The sequence below is a fragment of the Thermobia domestica genome, chromosome 6 (assembly GCF_964235325.1).
Source record: "Thermobia domestica chromosome 6, izTheDome1.hap1.1, whole genome shotgun sequence".
In the NCBI taxonomy this organism is placed as follows: Eukaryota; Metazoa; Arthropoda; class Insecta; order Zygentoma; family Lepismatidae; genus Thermobia; species Thermobia domestica.
The window spans coordinates 311144455-311164622 of record NC_137459.1 but is presented as its reverse complement, the minus strand read 5'-3'; positions in this window follow the sequence as shown (position 1 = coordinate 311164622).

The following is a 20168-nucleotide window of genomic DNA, read 5'->3' as shown; positions in this document are numbered from 1 at the left end:
GTATGAATAGGGATGACCTGATAATCCCGTTTTTATGAAAACAAGCTTAGTCTGTCATTATGGTAAATGATGTGTTGTTTCACTTTATTACCATAACACAAATTGTTCTAATTATCATGTACGAACTCATAACGAGTCTATCGGTACAAACGGTACAAACAGGACAAACACGGGTCAAACGGGTTTATCAGGTCTAAGGATCGAGTATACTAAACGCAATGGGTATCGGGCGGATACAGTTTACCCGAAAAGTTCAAGCACTAATTATAGGTTAAAGTCAATACTTAAGAGCTCTAATTGTTTGCATTCACTTTTTTCTTTCTTTTTTTAGGTAGCCGACCAACGAACTTGAGGATACATAAATATAAATGCTCAAATCTAAATTATTGTATTATATTATTGCAATGAGCATCAACGTGATTTACTATTAGGAGTTAGCGTGATGCACTAATGTTAGTCTTATAAATGTTATTATTATTATTATTATTATTATTATTATTATTATTATTATTATTATTATTATTATTATTATTATTATTTGTTTATGCCCTTCATGCAACTTAGAATCAATCTCACATAAAGTACTGTATCAGACCTGATTGAACATTATTTTGAAAATTCTCATATAAATAGATAAAATTAACAATTGGAACTTAACACTTCAAGAGTTCAAAACGTCCTCGTTTTAGTTTTCCTCAGTTTCTGAGGACGATTGAACTATCTCGATGACAACATGATCTTTGTCTCCAACAAAAATATTTTGCAAGACACGGTAACTTTGTTCAATGTCCTGGGAAAACATTATTATTATTATTATTATTATTATTATTATTATTATTATTATTATTATTATTATTATTATTAATAATAATAATAATAATAATAATAATAATAATAATAATAATAATAATAATAATAATAATAATATTCGACAGGCCATCTGTCTATAATGACAATTTAAAACTTTATTTTTAAAGAAAGAAATGATTAAAAAGCATTCTATTAAGTATCTAAATCTCATATGTATTAATGTATGCAGGTTAATATCTGAGTTATAAAGCTATCATTATTAATTTCCTGTGTATAGTATCCTAATTTGTAGTTTGTCCAGTTTTTATATACGTGACGAATCACATTAGAAAGAAACTGATCAATTATATAATGACCTCTATAACTATATCTTAAAGTTAGAAATAATATACTTACAAGCAGAGCACATAAACAGGCAGAATCTTTATTAAGCCTATTACTAATATTACATATTAATATTAGCAATAATAATAATGATAACTAAATTCATGGCGCAACAGCCTTTAGAAGGCATGGACTTATGGCACTCATTTCTGTGGGGTAATGTGTTTATAGTTCTGCACGGGCTCGGGCTACTGTGATAACCGTAATGGGGTTAGCCATACTGAGAGCTTTATACAGTTCTACCTGAGTTAGAGCGGCAACGCCGGAATCTGGTTACAATGAAGGATTTATGGTAGGGACAAGTAAACCCTTAGATCTTTACTTACTATATATATATATATATATATATATATATATATATATATATATATATATATATATATATATATATATATATATATATATATAGATAGATAGATAGATAGATAGATAGATAGATAGATAGATAGATATAGATATAGATAGATAGATATCGAGTGTTGCAAAATAAGTGTTACAACTCTTGAGAGGTGACTCCTGCCACTGAGACAAGAAAAAAAGTTCTCTTGAACTTTCGGCTATCGGACATAGTTTCGGATCTACAAAGCGTGGAAAAATGAGTTTCGGACGCCAATAGTTCGGAAACTAACCAACATAAAGAGGGCGGGTAAAAAATTCACTGAAGGAGTCATACCTGCTCCATTGAATTTTGCATGTTTCACAATCCTACCATGCACGCGCAAGGGTTCCCCAAAGGAACGTAGGGAGTCCCGGATAATCTTCCAAGTGAAACTTGGTCTAAATGGATATGAATTGATAGGCTTGTACCAGGTAACAATAATTCGTTTGTATTAAGTCGATATCTGGAACAAATATAAAATGGCGGACACCATGCCCGTTGTGTGTGGTTGCATAATCGCCAGGTATGGATGCCGGACAACAGTGATGTTCTGAGTATTAAGTATAGCGAATTTGTACTCAAATGCTCTAGAAAGACATCTGCAGTGTCGGTAGAGCATAACAGTGAAGCAGGGTGATTCAAATGTGTGGAAACACTTTACGAAAAATCCCCAGAATGCACTCATACTCAGTAAACGTGAGTTCAAATCGTCGGAAATGTAAGGATTAGCGTCAAGAACATGAAAGCCATTGCCAATTCATCAATAATATTCCCTCAAACTGATGCAATGTGATGTGCACGGTTGCATACCAATAAGGATGCTATAACTGAAGCCAAGTTACTTTACATATATATGATTGTTATTAGTAAGAAGATAAATAAGAAAATAATCAGGCAGTATATTATAAGGAAAGAACATTAATGATCATAACGAAGGATTAGGTATAGAATGCACGATACGTATGATATAGTAATGGGCGTGAATGATGTGGCGAGATGCATACACAGGACAACACGTGGGTGATATTAGTTAGACAAATGAGCTTATCTTTAGCCTAGAGGCTGCTCTATTCAATGATGAAAATGAATGAGTCCCATGTTAGTAAATAATGGTAATCACTGTGCTGGAAATGATGGGTGAATGAGAGGAAGATGTTCATGAATGACGTAATCGGCGATGATAAGTAAAGAGGGATCTAACGGTGGTAGATTATAGGAGCGAAAGTGGAGAATGATAGTAACGGTGAGGTGTTGGGTGAAGTGCTAAATAACGCATTGTATCCTGAAGTAAAGGATGTCGGTTTTCGAAACGTCTGGTGATATATGTTAGCCGAAGTTTTCCAAGAAAGTATTGTAAGGTCGGAAAGGTAATTTGGCGGAGTGTGCAATTAAAACAGTTATCGTGGAATATGAAAAGAACACGAGAAGCTGACTTCCAATACGAGGCCGAAACGTGTAAGTAGCCAGTAATGAAATTTAATGCATAAATGATATATTTACTCTTAAAACAATTCTAAGCGATATAGCCCAAGGCTTATCCTATGTCTGGCGTGTTATTTCAAATCATTTTGCTAATATGATAATCTTTGTAAGTCAAACAAAATATCTATTATTATTTTAAACTCTGTTAAACTAACCTTTGTGACACACAGAGTTTGACCCTGGTTTAGCAGATACACAGTAGTGACCAACAGATTCCCTTTTGTTGTATGTATACCTTATGTAAATAAACTATCATCATCATTATATATTTTCTCTCTTATTCCATTTTGCAATTGTTAAATAAGATTAACAAAAGGTTGTAAGAACTAATAGCGTTATATTAACAAAGGTTCACCAAGTAGTTTATAAAATAATATCGTCCTTATTTGTAATGGAATTGCAGGGGCTTATCGCCCAGCCTTGTTAGGAAGAAGAAGCATATACAGTTTATTGCATTGCAGATAGCATACCCTACAGGGAAATAAAATCATAGGTCACACTCTATCACTGTACTACCAAACCAAACTAGTAATATTCCAAGAAAAGAACCATTGTCTTGTTCTAAAAATAACACTAGACTAGTAAGTGATAACACAATACGTGTACAGAAACCAATACATAGTCATTCAGGGTATAGCCAGCAAGTTTTTCTAGAGGGCCTTCATTTTTACAAACTAAAAACAAATCAAAAGTTTCTTTCAAGATTATGAAAGAATTAATAACACATAGATACATATGTATTTCAGAAGTACATATTATTATTATTATTATTATTATTATTATTATTATTGTTATTAATATTTAGTAGTAGTATAGTAGTATTAGTAGTAGAAGTAGTATATTTCATATATGCTACATTTCTGAGACTTGAGTCTTGATAGTACGTGAAGTTTAAATCAAAGGTTATGTTACGGACGGCAAATGATGGCTTAACACCAAAAACATATTCTGGCCGGGACCGGAGGTTAGTCTGTTTTATGTTTATTAAACGTGTTTAATAATTACAGCAAATGAAATATGTTTATAATAGAATGTGAAAGAATACAGTTTTAAAAGAATTAAACTACGTCAACATGTTAAAATAATTAAAAGAACCTAATTAATCAGCCACTTTGTACTCTCGTTTGCTTAACTGGATGAACCGAGGCCTAAAGGAAAAAGAGTTTTCTGCCCAAATCTCATAAGCAGTGGGATATTTTAATATTATAGAAACTGACCCTCCTTTCGCTTAGAAGTGTAATTTTCAAGACGCTGAAACATATACAGTAAAACCTGCCTTCAACGGACCCTTTATTAAACGGAAAACTGTCTTAAACGGAAATATTTCACGGTCCCATGAATTTTGGAGTAAAAAAATATGTAAAAGTCACTTCATTAAGCGGAAACTGTGTTACGCGGACAACGGAAAGCAAAATAAACCTAATAACGGAAAATTTTGAGTTCCGAACTACAGCGTTTAGAAAATTTTTAGATATTGTATGAGGGGCAAACATATATATTACACTGTCTGCGATAAATCCTTCGTTCTTTTGTTAAACCTTCTGAACAATTTGCCTTAGGGAATAACGACTGATTTACTTAGTGTAGTTTCTCAGGCTACAGCATATGCGAACAGTCAAGCAGCCAAGCAGCAATGCATACAGAAAACCCTGTTTGACTATTGGAAAAATACAGTAAACGTGTACATAGCATATTTTGTGTTCATTTGTGTGTGTGTGTGTGTGTGTGTGTGTGTGTGTGTGTGTGTGTTAGTTAGTAGAAGAAAAAAGTACTGTAAGTGAACAAGCTACGTAGAACAATATGTTTTCTCAGTATGTCCGTTATAAGCATGTATTTTTTTAAAAAATAAAGGTCTACCTCTATTAAGCGGAAACCTGACTTTAACGGAAATTTTTGCTAGTCCCGCTCGATTCCGCTAAAGACAGGTTTCACTGTAGTATTTTATTACTTTTAGTTAAAAGTTCAAATGCCGAGTTTCACGCATCTAGCTTAAACAAATCCTTCCTTAATTTATTTACATATTTTCTGAGTAAGTAATGGGGAAATCGAACATAAAAAAATGTGCTCCCTTTGCTCTTTCCCTTTTATGTGTTCAATTTTCAATTTTCAATTTTCAGTTTTTTTTTTTTTTATAGGAAAGCTTATATGCCAAGTTTTATTTTACTAGCTTTAGAAACCTGCGAGATACACTACCCTTTAAAAAAATCTTACCCCACCCTTTTTACGATACTTATTTCCAAAAATTCTTTCTTATGTACTGCTTTTATAAGAAAATTATATTTTATAACTAAAATTTATCGACTCTACTTGTAGTAGTTTGCCCAAAAATCACTCATCTTTACTCTTTTATATAAGAGTACAGAAGATAAATACAGTCAAACAAATGGACTTCCATGAACAGTTTCCGATTTCTTATAACTAACTTATTCGTACATTTCCCACAAGCTGTGGTTTTAAATTTACGCTCTGTCAAGGTCCAGGTTTCCAAAAGGAAGTAACTGGAAATACAATAATATTATGTATTTATGTACATGTGTAATATGTATAAATTTATTGTCTTATTGAAGCTTTCGTAATCTGAAAATAAACTTTTGATTTGCTTTTAATATATAAAAATCAAGCTCCCCTAGAAAAAATTGCAGGCTACACGCCTAAATGACTATGTAGTAATTTCTGCAAAAATGGCACAGGACCTAAAATGTAGGTCTAGTGCCTATATTTTTAGGACTTGTGCCGTTTAGAACTTATGAATGTCACCCAATGTATTGCATAATAAATGTTCTTTGTTCAATTTTAAATCTACTGCGTTCTTTATGTATACCGTTGGTATTTAATGTTCACTCGTGAAATGTCTAGTGAGCTTTTGTCTTAATTAAGTAAATTTTGGTGGATTTTTGTCTTACTCTTAATAAAATTCGCTCCACACAGTACATATTGAAATTCTGAATGTTTTCTTGCTTTCAGAAGTCTGGTAAAATATGCTTTTTAAACATTTTTTCAATTTTTTATTTATTTATTTTTGTTTTAGGAATTTGTCTTGGGATTCTCGTATCTCCATTCGAAAGAAACGAATTTCTTAACTAATTATGTAATTAATTCTTAGAATGAAATAAGTTGTATTATGTAATTCACGTATAAGTGCAGAACAGATAGTGATAATAATAATCTTAGTAGTACAAATATAGCTGTTATTGTTTGAATTAGCTACGTTCGTGACATTATTGCCAACTAGTTGCTGCATCGTCGCAATTTCGTGGGGTGGTGGCGAATTTCAGAACTAAAGCAAGTGAATGAAAAAGGCACAAGACCTAAACGGCACAAGTCCTAAAAGGCAGAAGTCCTAAACGCCAGAAGTCCTAAAAATCATATCGCGGCACAAGTCCTAAACGGCAGAAATCCTAAAAATCATACCGTGCCACAAGTCCTAAACTGCAGAAGTACTAAAATTCAGGTCTAGTGCCTATATTTTTAGGAGTTCTGCCGTTTAGGACTTCTGGATGACACCCGACACATCATGCTGCCTCAGTGATGGTTTGGTGGGGAGTGAGCTACTCAAGCACAACCCAGCTGTATTTTTGCGAACAATGTGTTAAAACATCTGCCAAGGTATACCAGGACACAGTGCTAACACCTATAGTGTAACCACTATCTGCTACCATGTTCCCTGGAGAAAGGTGGACCTTCCAACAGGATTCCGCTCCAGGCCACACAGCGAAACCAACTTAGGACTGGCTGGCGCGGAACGTCCCTCACTTCATTTCTACCACTGATTGGCCTTCTAGCAGCCCGGATCTTAACCCGTTGGACTACAAACTTTGGGCAGTACTTCAGGCAAAGGTCTGCCATAAACGGCATCCATCTGTCGACAGTCAGAAACAATCTTGGCCCGAGCAGTGAACAATTTTCCCATGGACAGTTTTGGGTAAGTTACATGTAAAAATGTAACGCGTTACAAGTTACTTTACTTTTTCCTAAAATGTAACGCGTTACTTGCCCCCAAAAAGTAACTGTTACTTTACTTCGAAAGTAACGCGTTACTTTTAGGTCTGAAACTTAGAATATGTGAACAAATGTTATCACTTCAATTTTCCGTACTACTATTACTATCGGTTTTATTATTATTATTATTATTATTATTATTATTATTATTATTATTATTATTATTATTATTATTATTATTATTATTATTATTATTGCCCTTTCTGAATTGCTTTATGTAAATGCAAGGACACATTTTTACTTGACAGCTATAGGTTATGAATATTTTCATATAAGGTAACATTGGCTAAAATGCCATACTGCGTTACTCGTAGGGATGGGCTAGGGTAACCAGACGTACTGATTTTCGCAGTACAGTACTGTTTTTCAAAAAGCTGTCCTGCGTGTTGCGAAGATGTCTAGGAAATCGAGAAATATCCTTCTTCTTTAAAATGTCCTGCGAAATGTCCAGAGTTAATTTATTTGCAATATCTTAATGTTTCATTCTTTATTCACAATATTTTGAATCAAACACACTCTTTTCCTGAATGATCAACCGCTGTGTTTTTTAACACTCCTCAGAAGACTAGGGATGGAGAACAATCAACAAACCATTTTTTACAATACATCGCTTTTACTGAGAAGGCCTTGTTGAGATATCGGTAAAGTAGGAAAGGTTTCTTATTGAACTTATGACAGTGATGCTAACCAAGTTAAATAGAAGTTCCTTTGTGCCGGTCTAAATTTTCTTTCATTTCTTAAAATAATACCACGCTTCGAAATTTATTATTATTATTATTATTATTATTATTATTATTATTTAGCCCAACACGAACTTTGACTGTACGTTCATAAAATAAACCAATTTGTTATTCATCAAAGCATTTGGAATTGTGTTTAATTCCTTTAATAATTTTGTTCAGTGCTTCTTCTTAACAAAAATGTTCATTAACTTAAGGTTAACATTAATTGAAATAATGATATGCGTATTGCCGACGCAGTAAGATATCATATACAGTACTATTATACTTGTGTCCTACTTTTCGATTGTTAGAATGTGGTCATCCTACGATGGGCACGAGTGAGTACGAGCGAGTATTCTTTGAAACTCGATTCGACTAAAAACAGACATCTTTGAACGCGATTCGAAAAATTTCCTCCAACTCGACTCGAATTCGGGTCGAGTCGAACCAAATCTGGTTTGTAGTTTCGAGTATTCTCTTCAAGTATCTTGCATAGACAATATAGGTTATCAATGATACTAGTACTACTACTAGTACAACTTTTATTATTATTATTAATAATAATAAATAATAATTATAATTATAATTATAACAACACTGTGTTTAAACATGAAAGAAACGCGGTCTGTGTTTGAATACTAAAAAACTAGTTGATTGCTAACCTCGGTAGTCGTGAATTCTAGGAGTCAAGGGTATTGTTCACGAGCTTGTGAATTTGGGTTGAGGGTTTAGGTTGAGTATTCGGGCTCGAGCCAAACATTGTTAAAAGTTATAGGGCACTGGCCAAATATCTTCAAAACTGTTCGGCCCGGGTTTACAATTGTAAACAACTTGAGCAGCTGGGCTCACAGCTCACTCACTATGGACCCGAACCGAGAAGTGAGCCGAGCCAACAGCTCACCGAACCGTGTCAGCAAGAGCCTTCGGCCCAGATGAGCCGAACCGAGCAGATGGTTCATCCAACCAAGCCAGCTCGAGCCGATGGTTCACCCCGAGCGAGCCGGCTCGAGCCATCGGCTCAGTTATTACTTCCCAACTGAGCTTCTTATTAAAAAAGTATCTTGTGGTCTCGATATCGAGACGAGAAGACATGCGAGCATGTTTCCTCTAGTGAGCAACATTAAAAGTATTCCATATTACTACTTAGCTTACATTTCTCATGGCTTTCGCTTTCTAGTGGAATCAGGCCATGATTTCAAAACGAGTTAAAACGTAATAATAATAATAATAATAATAATAATAATAATAATAATAATAATAATAATAATAATAATAATAATAAATATAAGTATTCCATACATATAGAAATGCTTTTGACCAAGCACACAAGAAATTATATTTTGTCCATTTAGCACTATCATTCTTTTGTCACTCACAATTATCAATATTCATATAGTAAATATCTTATAATTCTTATATTTTAAAATCAATTGACAGGTCTCTGATTGCTTTTATGAGAAATAAATATTTGGTTTTATAGATACTACGCAGTGGGGATGATCGTGCGTTGTTTCGGTCCTATGCCGTTTCGGTCCTGTGCCGTGTCGATCCTGTGCCGTGTCGATCCTGTGCCGTTTCGTTTCTATGCCGTGTCGATCCTGTGCCGTTTCGGTCCTATGCCGTGTCGATCCTGTGCCGTGTCGATCCTATGCCGTGTCGGCTCTATGCCGTTTCGATCGTACGTATTTTTTGCATATAACTTGCACAGGCATAGAATCGACAGGAGTTTATAATTTGTAAGAGCAAAGATTAAACAGATAATAAAAATATTATTTTTTTAGGCACATGATTAAAAGTTAAATTATTTCAGAGCAGCGGCGTGAGAGCAAAACGGCACAGGATCGACACGGCATAGGATCGACACGGCATAGGATCGACACGGCACAGGATCGACACGGCACAGGACCGAAACAGGTTTCTGAGCTGAATTGTCGGTCGTATGCCGTGTCGATCCTGTGCCGTGTCGATCCTGTGCCGCATCCCCCTTCAAAATGCTCACAGTTGCCTTCAGAATGTTCACACGTACTTTCAAAATGCTCACATTTGCTTCCACGATGCTCATAGTTGCCGACTTTTCATTCATAATATCTAAAGTACTGCTGAAAGTGTAAGTTAAATGGTTCATGGTTGCTGTCAAAAGACTCACAGTTGCCGTCAGATTCCTCACACAAGCCGTCGGAATGCTCAGATTTAAAGAAAAAGGGCTCATGGTTGCCGACCATTTGTACATAATTGCCGACCAAGCCTCACAGTAGCCGTCAAAACGTTCATAGTTGCCGACTTTCATTCATAATTGCCGACCAAGGCCTCACAGGTGCCGCAAGACGCTCATAGTTGCCGACTTTTCGTTCCTAATTGCGGACAAAGGGCTCATAGTTGCCTACATAATGGTTCGTGCTCATCTTCAAAATACTCACAGTTGCCTTCAGAGTGTTCAGACGTACTTTTAAAGTGCTCACACTCGCTTCCAGCGTGCTCATAGTTGCCGACTTTTCATTCATAATATCTAACTTACTGCTGATATTGTAAGTTAAATCGTTCATGGTTGCTGTCAAAAGGCTCACAGTTGGTTGCAGATTCCTCACACAAGCCGTCAGAATGCTTAGATTTAAAGAAAAAGTGCTCATAGTTGCCGACCATTCGTTCATAATTGCCGCATAAGGCCTCAATAGCCGTCAAAACGTTCATATTAGCCGACTTTTCGTTCATAATTGCCGACCAAGGCCTCAAGGGTGCCCTCAAAACGCTCATAATTGCCTACTTTTCGTTCATAATTGCGAACAAAGGGCTCATAGTTGCCTACATAATGGTTCGTTCTCATCTTCAAGATACTCACATTTGCCTTCAGAATGTTCACACGTACTTTCAAAATGCTCACACTCGCTTCCAGGGTGCTCATAGTTGCCGAATTTTCATTCATAATATCTAACTTACTACGCACAGTGTAAGTTAAATGGTTCATGGTTGCTGTCAAAAGGCTCACAGTTGATGTCAGATTCCTCACACAAGCCGTTAGAATGCTCAGATTTAAAGAAAAAGTGCTCATAGTGGCCGACCATTCGTTCATAATTGCCGGCCAAGGTCTCACAGCTGCCGTCAAAACGCTCATATTCGCCTACTTTTCGTTCATAATTGCGGAAAAAGGGCTCATAGTTGCCTACATAATGGTTCGTTCTCATCTTCAAGATACTCACATTTGCCTTCAGAATGTTCACACGTACTTTCAAAATGCTCACACTCGCTTCCACGGTGCTCATAGTTGCCGAATTTTCATTCATAATATCTAAATTACTACGCACAGTGTAAGTTAAATAGTTCATGGTTGCTGTCAAAAGGCTCACAGTTGCCGTCAGATTCCTCACACACACCGTCAGAATGCTCAGACTTAAAGAATAAGTGCTCAGAGTTGCCGACCATTCGTTCGTAATTGCCGACCAAGGCCTCACAGGTGCCATCAAAACGCTCATAGTTGCCGACTTTTCGTTCATAATTGCGGACAAAGGGCTCATAGTTGCCTACATAATGGTTCGTGCTCAGCTTCAAAATGCTCACAGTTGCCTTCAGAATGTTCACACGTACTTTCAAAATGCTCACATTTGCTTCCACGATGCTCATAGTTGCCGACTTTTCATTCATAATATCTAACATACTGCTGAAAGTGTAAGTTAAATGGTTCATTTTTGCTGTCAAAAGACTCACAGTTGCCGTCAGATTCCTCACACAAGCCGTCAGAATGCTCAGATATAAAGAAAAAGTGCTCATAGTTGCCGACCATTTGTACATAATTGCCGACCAAGGCCTCACAGTAGCCGTCAAAACGTTCATACTTCCCGACTTTCATTCATAATTGCCGACCAAGGCCTCACAGGTGCCGTCAAAACGCTCATAATTGCCGACCAAGGCCTCACAGGTGCCGTAAAAACGCTCATAGTGCCGGATTTTAGTTCATATTTGCGGACAAAGGGCTCATAGTTGCCTACATAATGGTTCTTGCTCATCTTCAAAATAATCACAGTTGCCTTCTGAATGTTCACACGTACTTTAAAAATGCTCACACTCGCTTCCACGATGCTCATAGTTGCCGACTTTTCATTCATAATATCTTACATACTGCTATAATGTAAGTTAAGTGGTTCATGGTTGCTGTCAAAAGACTCACAGTTGCCGTCAGATTCCTCACACAAGCCGTCAGAATGCTCAGATTTAAAGAAAATGTGCTAATAGTGGCCGACCATTCGTTCATAATTCCCGACCAAAGCCTCACAGTAGCCGTCAAAACGCTCATAGTTGCCGACCAAGGCCTCACAGGTGCAGTCTATACGCTCATAATTGCCGAATTTTCGTTCCTAATTGAGGACAAAGGGCTCATACTTGCCTACATAATGGTTCTTGCTCATCTTCAAACTACTCAAAGTTCCCTTCAGAATGTTCAGACGTATTTTCAAAATGCTCCATTCCACGGTGCTCATAGCTGCCGATTTTTCATTCATAATATCTAACATAATGCTGATAGTGTAAGTTAAATGTTTCATGCTTGCTGTCAAAAGACTCACAGTTGCCGTCAGATTCCTCACACAAGCCGTCAGAATGCTCAGATTTAAAGAAAAAGTGCTCATAGTTGTCGACTTTTCGTTCATAATTGCCGGTCAAGGGCACAATAGCCGTCAAATCGTTCATATTTGCCGACTTTTCATTCATAATTGCCGACCAAGGCCTCACAGGTGCCGTAAAACGCTCATAACTGCCGACTTTTCGTTCATATTTGCGGACAAAGGGCTCATAGTTGCCTACATAATGGTTCTTGCTCATCTTCAAAATAATCACAGTTGCCTTCAGAATGTTCAGACGTACTTTTAAAATGCTCACACACACTTCCGCGGTGCTCATAGTTGGCGACTTTTCATTCATAATATCTAACTTACTGCTGATATTGTAAGTTAAATCGTTCATGGTTGCTGTCAAAAGGCTCACAGTTGGATGCAGATTCCTCACACAAGCCGTCAGAATGCTCAGATTTAAAGAAAAAGTGCTCATAGTGGCCGACCATTCGTTCATAATTGCCGACCAAGGTCTCACACCTGCCGTCAAAACGCTCATACTTCCCGACTTTCATTCATAATTGCCGACCAAGGCCTCACAGGTGCCGTCAAAACGCTCATAATTGCCGACCAAGGCCTCACAGGTGCCGTAAAAACGCTCATAGTGCCGGATTTTAGTTCATATTTGCGGACAAAGGGCTCATAGTTGCCTACATAATGGTTCGTGCTCATCTTCAAAATACTCACAGTTGCCTTCTGAATGTTCACACGTACTTTAAAAATGCTCACACTCGCTTCCACGATGCTCATAGTTGCCGACTTTTCATTCATAATATCTTACATACTGCTATAATGTAAGTTAAGTGGTTCATGGTTGCTGTCAAAAGACTCACAGTTGCCGTCAGATTCCTCACACAAGCCGTCAGAATGCTCAGATTTAAAGAAAATGTGCTAATAGTGGCCGACCATTCGTTCATAATTCCCGACCAAAGCCTCACAGTAGCCGTCAAAACGCTCATAGTTGCCGACTTTTCATTCATAATTGCCGACCAAGGCCTCACAGGTGCAGTCTAAACGCTCATAATTGCCGAATTTTCGTTCCTAATTGAGGACAAAGGGCTCATACTTGCCTACATAATGGTTCTTGCTCATCTTCAAACTACTCAAAGTTCCCTTCAGAATGTTCAGACGTATTTTCAAAATGCTCATACTCCATTCCACGGTGCTCATAGCTGCCGATTTTTCATTCATAATATCTAACATAATGCTGATAGTGTAAGTTAAATGTTTCATGCTTGCTGTCAAAAGACTCACAGTTGCCGTCAGATTCCTCACACAAGCCGTCAGAATGCTCAGATTTAAAGAAAAAGTGCTCATAGTTGTCGACTTTTCGTTCATAATTGCCGGTCAAGGGCACAATAGCCGTCAAATCGTTCATATTTGCCGACTTTTCATTCATAATTGCCGACCAAGGCCTCACAGGTGCCGTAAAACGCTCATAACTGCCGACTTTTCGTTCATATTTGCGGACAAAGGGCTCATAGTTGCCTACATAATGGTTCTTGCTCATCTTCAAAATAATCACAGTTGCCTTCAGAATGTTCAGACGTACTTTTAAAATGCTCACACACACTTCCGCGGTGCTCATAGTTGGCGACTTTTCATTCATAATATCTAACTTACTGCTGATATTGTAAGTTAAATCGTTCATGGTTGCTGTCAAAATGCTCACAGTTGGATGCAGATTCCTCACACAAGCCGTCAGAATGCTCAGATTTAAAGAAAAAGTGCTCATAGTGGCCGACCATTCGTTCATAATTGCCGACCAAGGTCTCACACCTGCCGTCAAAACGCTCATATTTGCCTACTTTTCGTTCATAATTGGGAAAAAGGGCTCATAGTTGCCTACATAATGGTTCATTCTCATCTTCAAGATACTCACATTTGCCTTCAGAATGTTCACACGTACTTTCAAAATGCTCACACTCGCTTCCACGGTGCTCATAGTTGCCGAATTTTCATTCATAATATCTAACTTACTACGCACAGTGTAGGTGAAATGGTTCATGGTTGCTCTCATGAGGCTAACAGTTGCCGTCAGATTCCTCACACAAACCGTCAGAATGCTCAGACTTAAAGAATAAGTGCTCATAGTTGCCCACCGTTCGTTCGTAATTGCCGACCAAGGCCTCACAGGTGCCGTCAAAACGCTCATAATTGCCGACTTTTCGTTCATAATTGCTGACAAAGGGCTCATAGTTGCCTACATAATGGTTCGTGCTCATCTTCAAAATGCTCAAAGTTGAATTCAGAATGTCCACACGTACTTTCAAAATGCTCACATTTGCTTCCACGATGCTCATAGTTGCCCACTTTTCATTCATAATATCTAACATACTGCTGAAAGTGTAAGTTAAATGGTTCATTTTTGCTGTCAAAAGACTCACAGTTGCCGTCAGATTCCTCACACAAGCCGTCAGAATGCTCAGATATAAAGAAAAAGTGCTCATAGTTGCCGACCATTTGTACATAATTGCCGACCAAGGCCTCACAGTAGCCGTCAAAACGTTCATACTTCCCGACTTTCATTCATAATTGCCGACCAAGGCCTCACAGGTGCCGTCAAAACGCTCATAATTGCCGACCAAGGCCTCACAGGTGCCGTAAAAACGCTCATAGTGCCGGATTTTAGTTCATATTTGCGGACAAAGGGCTCATAGTTGCCTACATAATGGTTCGTGCTCATCTTCAAAATACTCACAGTTGCCTTCTGAATGTTCACACGTACTTTAAAAATGCTCACACTCGCTTCCACGATGCTCATAGTTGCCGACTTTTCATTCATAATATCTTACATACTGCTATAATGTAAGTTAAGTGGTTCATGGTTGCTGTCAAAAGACTCACAGTTGCCGTCAGATTCCTCACACAAGCCGTCAGAATGCTCAGATTTAAAGAAAATGTGCTAATAGTGGCCGACCATTCGTTCATAATTCCCGACCAAAGCCTCACAGTAGCCGTCAAAACGCTCATAGTTGCCGACTTTTCATTCATAATTGCCGACCAAGGCCTCACAGGTGCAGTCTAAACGCTCATAATTGCCGAATTTTCGTTCCTAATTGAGGACAAAGGGCTCATACTTGCCTACATAATGGTTCTTGCTCATCTTCAAACTACTCAAAGTTCCCTTCAGAATGTTCAGACGTATTTTCAAAATGCTCATACTCCATTCCACGGTGCTCATAGCTGCCGATTTTTCATTCATAATATCTAACATAATGCTGATAGTGTAAGTTAAATGTTTCATGCTTGCTGTCAAAAGACTCACAGTTGCCGTCAGATTCCTCACACAAGCCGTCAGAATGCTCAGATTTAAAGAAAAAGTGCTCATAGTTGTCGACTTTTCGTTCATAATTGCCGGTCAAGGGCACAATAGCCGTCAAATCGTTCATATTTGCCGACTTTTCATTCATAATTGCCGACCAAGGCCTCACAGGTGCCGTAAAACGCTCATAACTGCCGACTTTTCGTACATATTTGCGGACAAAGGGCTCATAGTTGCATACATAATGGTTCTTGCTCATCTTCAAAATAATCACAGTTGCCTTCAGAATGTTCAGACGTACTTTTAAAATGCTCACACACACTTCCGCGGTGCTCATAGTTGGCGACTTTTCATTCATAATATCTAACTTACTGCTGATATTGTAAGTTAAATCGTTCATGGTTGCTGTCAAAAGGCTCACAGTTGGATGCAGATTCCTCACACAAGCCGTCAGAATGCTCAGATTTAAAGAAAAAGTGCTCATAGTGGCCGACCATTCGTTCATAATTGCCGACCAAGGTCTCACACCTGCCGTCAAAACGCTCATATTTGCCTACTTTTCGTTCATAATTGGGAAAAAGGGCTCATAGTTGCCTACATAATGGTTCATTCTCATCTTCAAGATACTCACATTTGCCTTCAGAATGTTCACACGTTCTTTCAAAATGCTCACACTCGCTTCCACGGTGCTCATAGTTGCCGAATTTTCATTCATAATATCTAACTTACTAAGCACAGTGTAGGTGAAATGGTTCATGGTTGCTCTCATGAGGCTAACAGTTGCCGTCAGATTCCTCACACAAACCGTCAGAATGCTCAGACTTAAAGAATAAGTGCTCATAGTTGCCCACCATTCGTTCGTAATTGCCGACCAAGGCCTCACAGGTGCCGTCAAAACGCTCATAATTGCCGACTTTTCGTTCATAATTGCTGACAAAGGGCTCATAGTTGCCTACATAATGGTTCGTGCTCATCTTCAAAATGCTCAAAGTTGAATTCAGAATGTCCACACGTACTTTCAAAATGCTCACATTTGCTTCCACGATGCTCATAGTTGCCCACTTTTCATTCATAATATCTAACATACTGCTGAAAGTGTAAGTTAAATGGTTCATGGTTGCTGTCAAAAGACTCACAGTTGCCGTCAGATTCCTCACACAAGCAGTCAGAATGCTCATATTCAAAGAAAAAGTGCTCATAGTTGCCGACCATTTGTACATAATTGCCGACCAAGGCCTCACTGTAGCCGTCAAAACGTTCATAGTTGCCGACTTTCATTCATAATTGCCGACCAAGGCCTCACAGGTGCCGTAAAACGCTCATAGTTGCCGACTTTTCGTTCATAATTGCGGACAAAGGGCTCATAGTTGCCTACATGATGGTTCGTGCTCATTTTCAAAATACTCACAGTTGTCTTCAGAATGTTCACACGTACTTTTAAAGTGCTCACACTCGCTTCCACGGTGCTCATAGTTGCCGACTTTTCAATCATTATATCTAACTTACTACGCACAGTGTAAGTTAAATGATTCATGGTTGCTGTCAAAAGGCTCACAGTTGCCGTCAGATTCCTCACACAAACCGTCAGAATGCTCAGACTTAAAGAAAAAGAGGTCATAGTTGCCGACCCTTCGTTCATAATTGCTGACCAAGGCCGCACAGGTGCCGTCAAAACGCTCATAATTGCCGAACAAGGCCTCACAGGTGCCGTAAAAACGCTCATGGTTGCCGGATTCTAGTTCATATTTGCGGACAAAGGCTCATAGTTGCCTACATAATGGTTCGTGCTAATCTTCAAAATACTCACAGTTGCCTTCAGAATGTACACACGTACTTTAAAAATGCTCACACTCGCTTCCACGATGCTCATAGTTGCCGACTTTTCATTCATATTATCTTACATACTGCTATAATGTAAGTTAAATTGTTCAGGGTTGCTGTCAAAAGACTCACAGTTGCCGTCAGATTCCTCACACAAGCCGTCAGAATGCTCAGATTTAAAGAAAATGTGCTCATAGTGGCCGACAATTCGTTCATAATTGCCGACCAAAGCCTCACAGTAGCTGTCAAAACGCTCATAGTTGCCGACTTTTCATTCATAATTGCCGACCAAGGCCTCAAGGGTGCCGTCAAAACGCTCATAATTGCCGACTTTTCGTTCATACTTGCGAACAAAGGGCTCATAGTTGCCTACATAATGGTTCGTTTTCATCTTTAAAATACTCACAGTTGCCTTCAGAATGTTCAGACGTACTTTCAAAATGCTCACACTCCATTCCACGGTGCTCATAGCTGCCGACTTTTCATTCATAATATCTAACTTAGTGCTGATAGTGTAAGTTCAATGGTTCATGGTTGCTGTCAAAAGGCTCACAGTTGATGTCAGATTCCTCACACAAGCCGTCAGAATGCTCAGATTTAAAGGAAAAGTACTCATAGTTGCCGACCATTCGTTCATAATTGCCGACCAAGGCCTCACAGGTGCCGTTAAAACGCTCATTTTTGCCGACTTTTCGTTCATAATTGCGGACAAAGGGCTCATAGTTGCCTACATAATGGTTCGTTCTCATCTTCAAAATACTCACAGTTTCCTTCAGAATGATCAGACATACTTTCAAATTGCTCACACTTGCTTCCACGGTGGGGGTGCGGTGGCTCAGTGGTAGAGCGTTCACCTCTGGTGCTTGGGGTCCCGGGTTCGATCCCAGCCCCCGCCAAGTGAATTTTGTGGTGCACAAACACCGTGCTCGTGGGTTTTCTCGGGGTTCTCCCGTTTCCTCCCACTCTCTTCATTCCACCATTTAACTCATCTCTCATTATCACCGTCTCCTTTAGCCTAACCGGCATAACCGTGGGACGTAAAACTCAAAGAGAGCAAAAGAGTTGCTTCCACGGTGCTCATAGTTGCCGACTTTCATTAATAATATCTAACTTACTACTCACAGTGTAAGTTAAAACGTTCATGATTGCTGTCAAAAGATTCACAGTTGCCGTCAGATTCCTCACACAGGCCATCAGAATGCTCAGATTTAAAGAAAAAGTGCTCATAGTTGCCGACTTTTCGTTCATAATTGCCGGTCAAGGCCACAATAGCCGTCAAAACGTTCATATTTGCCGACTTTTCATTCATAATTGCCGACCAAGGCCTCACAGGTGCCGTCAAAACGCTCATAGTTGCCTACATAATGGTTCGTGCTCATCTTGAAAATGCTCACAGTTGCCTTCAGAATGTTCACACGTACTTTCAAAATGCTCACATTTGCTTCCACGATGCTCATAGTTGCCGATTTTTCATTTATAATATCTAACATACTGCTGAAAGTGTAAGTTAAATTGTTCATGGTTGCTGTCAAAAGACTCACAGTTGCCGTCAGATTCCTCACACAAGCCGTCAGAATGCTCAGATTTAAAGAAAAAGTGCTCATAGTTGCCGACCATTTGTACATAATTGCTGACCAAGGCTTCACAGTACCCGTCAAAACGTTCATAGTTGCCGACTTTCATTCATAATTGCCGACCAAGTCCTCACAGGTGCCGTCAAAACGCTTTCCTAATTCCGGACAAAGGGCTCATAGTTGCCTACATAATGGTTCGTGCTCATCTTCAAAATACTCACAGTTGCCTTCAGAATGTTCACACGTACTTTAAAAATGCTCACACTTGCTTCCACGGTGCTCATAGTTGCCGACTTTCATTAATAATATCCGTCTTACTACTCACAGTGTAAGTTAAAAGGTTCATGGTTGCTATCAAAAGGCTCACAGTTGGTTGCAGATTCCTCACACAAGCAGTCACAATGCTTAGAGTTAAAGAAAAAGTGCTCATAGTTGCCGACCATTCGTTCATAATTGCCGGCCAAGGCCTCAATAGCCGTCAAAACGTCCATATTGGCGGACTTTTCATTCATAATTGCCGAGCAAGGCCTCACAGGTGCCGTAAAACGCTCATAACTGCCGATTTTTCGTTCATATTTGCGGACAAAGGGCTCATAGTTGCCTACATAATGGTTCGTTTTCATCTTCAAAATACTCACAGTTGCCTTCAGAATGTTCAGACGTACTTTCAAAATGCTCACACTCCATTCCACGGTGCTCATAGCTGCCGACTTTTCATTCATAATATCTAACTTAGTGCTGATAGTGTAAGTTAAATGGTTCATGGTTGCTGTCAAAAGGCTCACAGTTGATGTCAGATTCCTCACACAAGCCGTCAGAATGCTCAGATTTAAAGGAAAAGTACTCATAGTTGCCGACCATTCGTTCATAATTGCCGACCAAGGCCTCACAGGTGCCGTCAAAACGCTCATTTTTGCCGACTTTTCGTTCATAATTGCGGACAAAGGGCTCATAGTTGCCTAGATAATGGTTCGTTCTCATCTTCAAAATACTCACAGTTTCCTTCAGAATTATCAGACATACTTTCAAAATGCTCACACTTGCTTCCACGGTGCTCATAGTTGCCGACTTTCATTAATAATATCCATCTTACTACTCACAGTGTAAGTTAAAAGGTTCATGGTTGCTATCAAA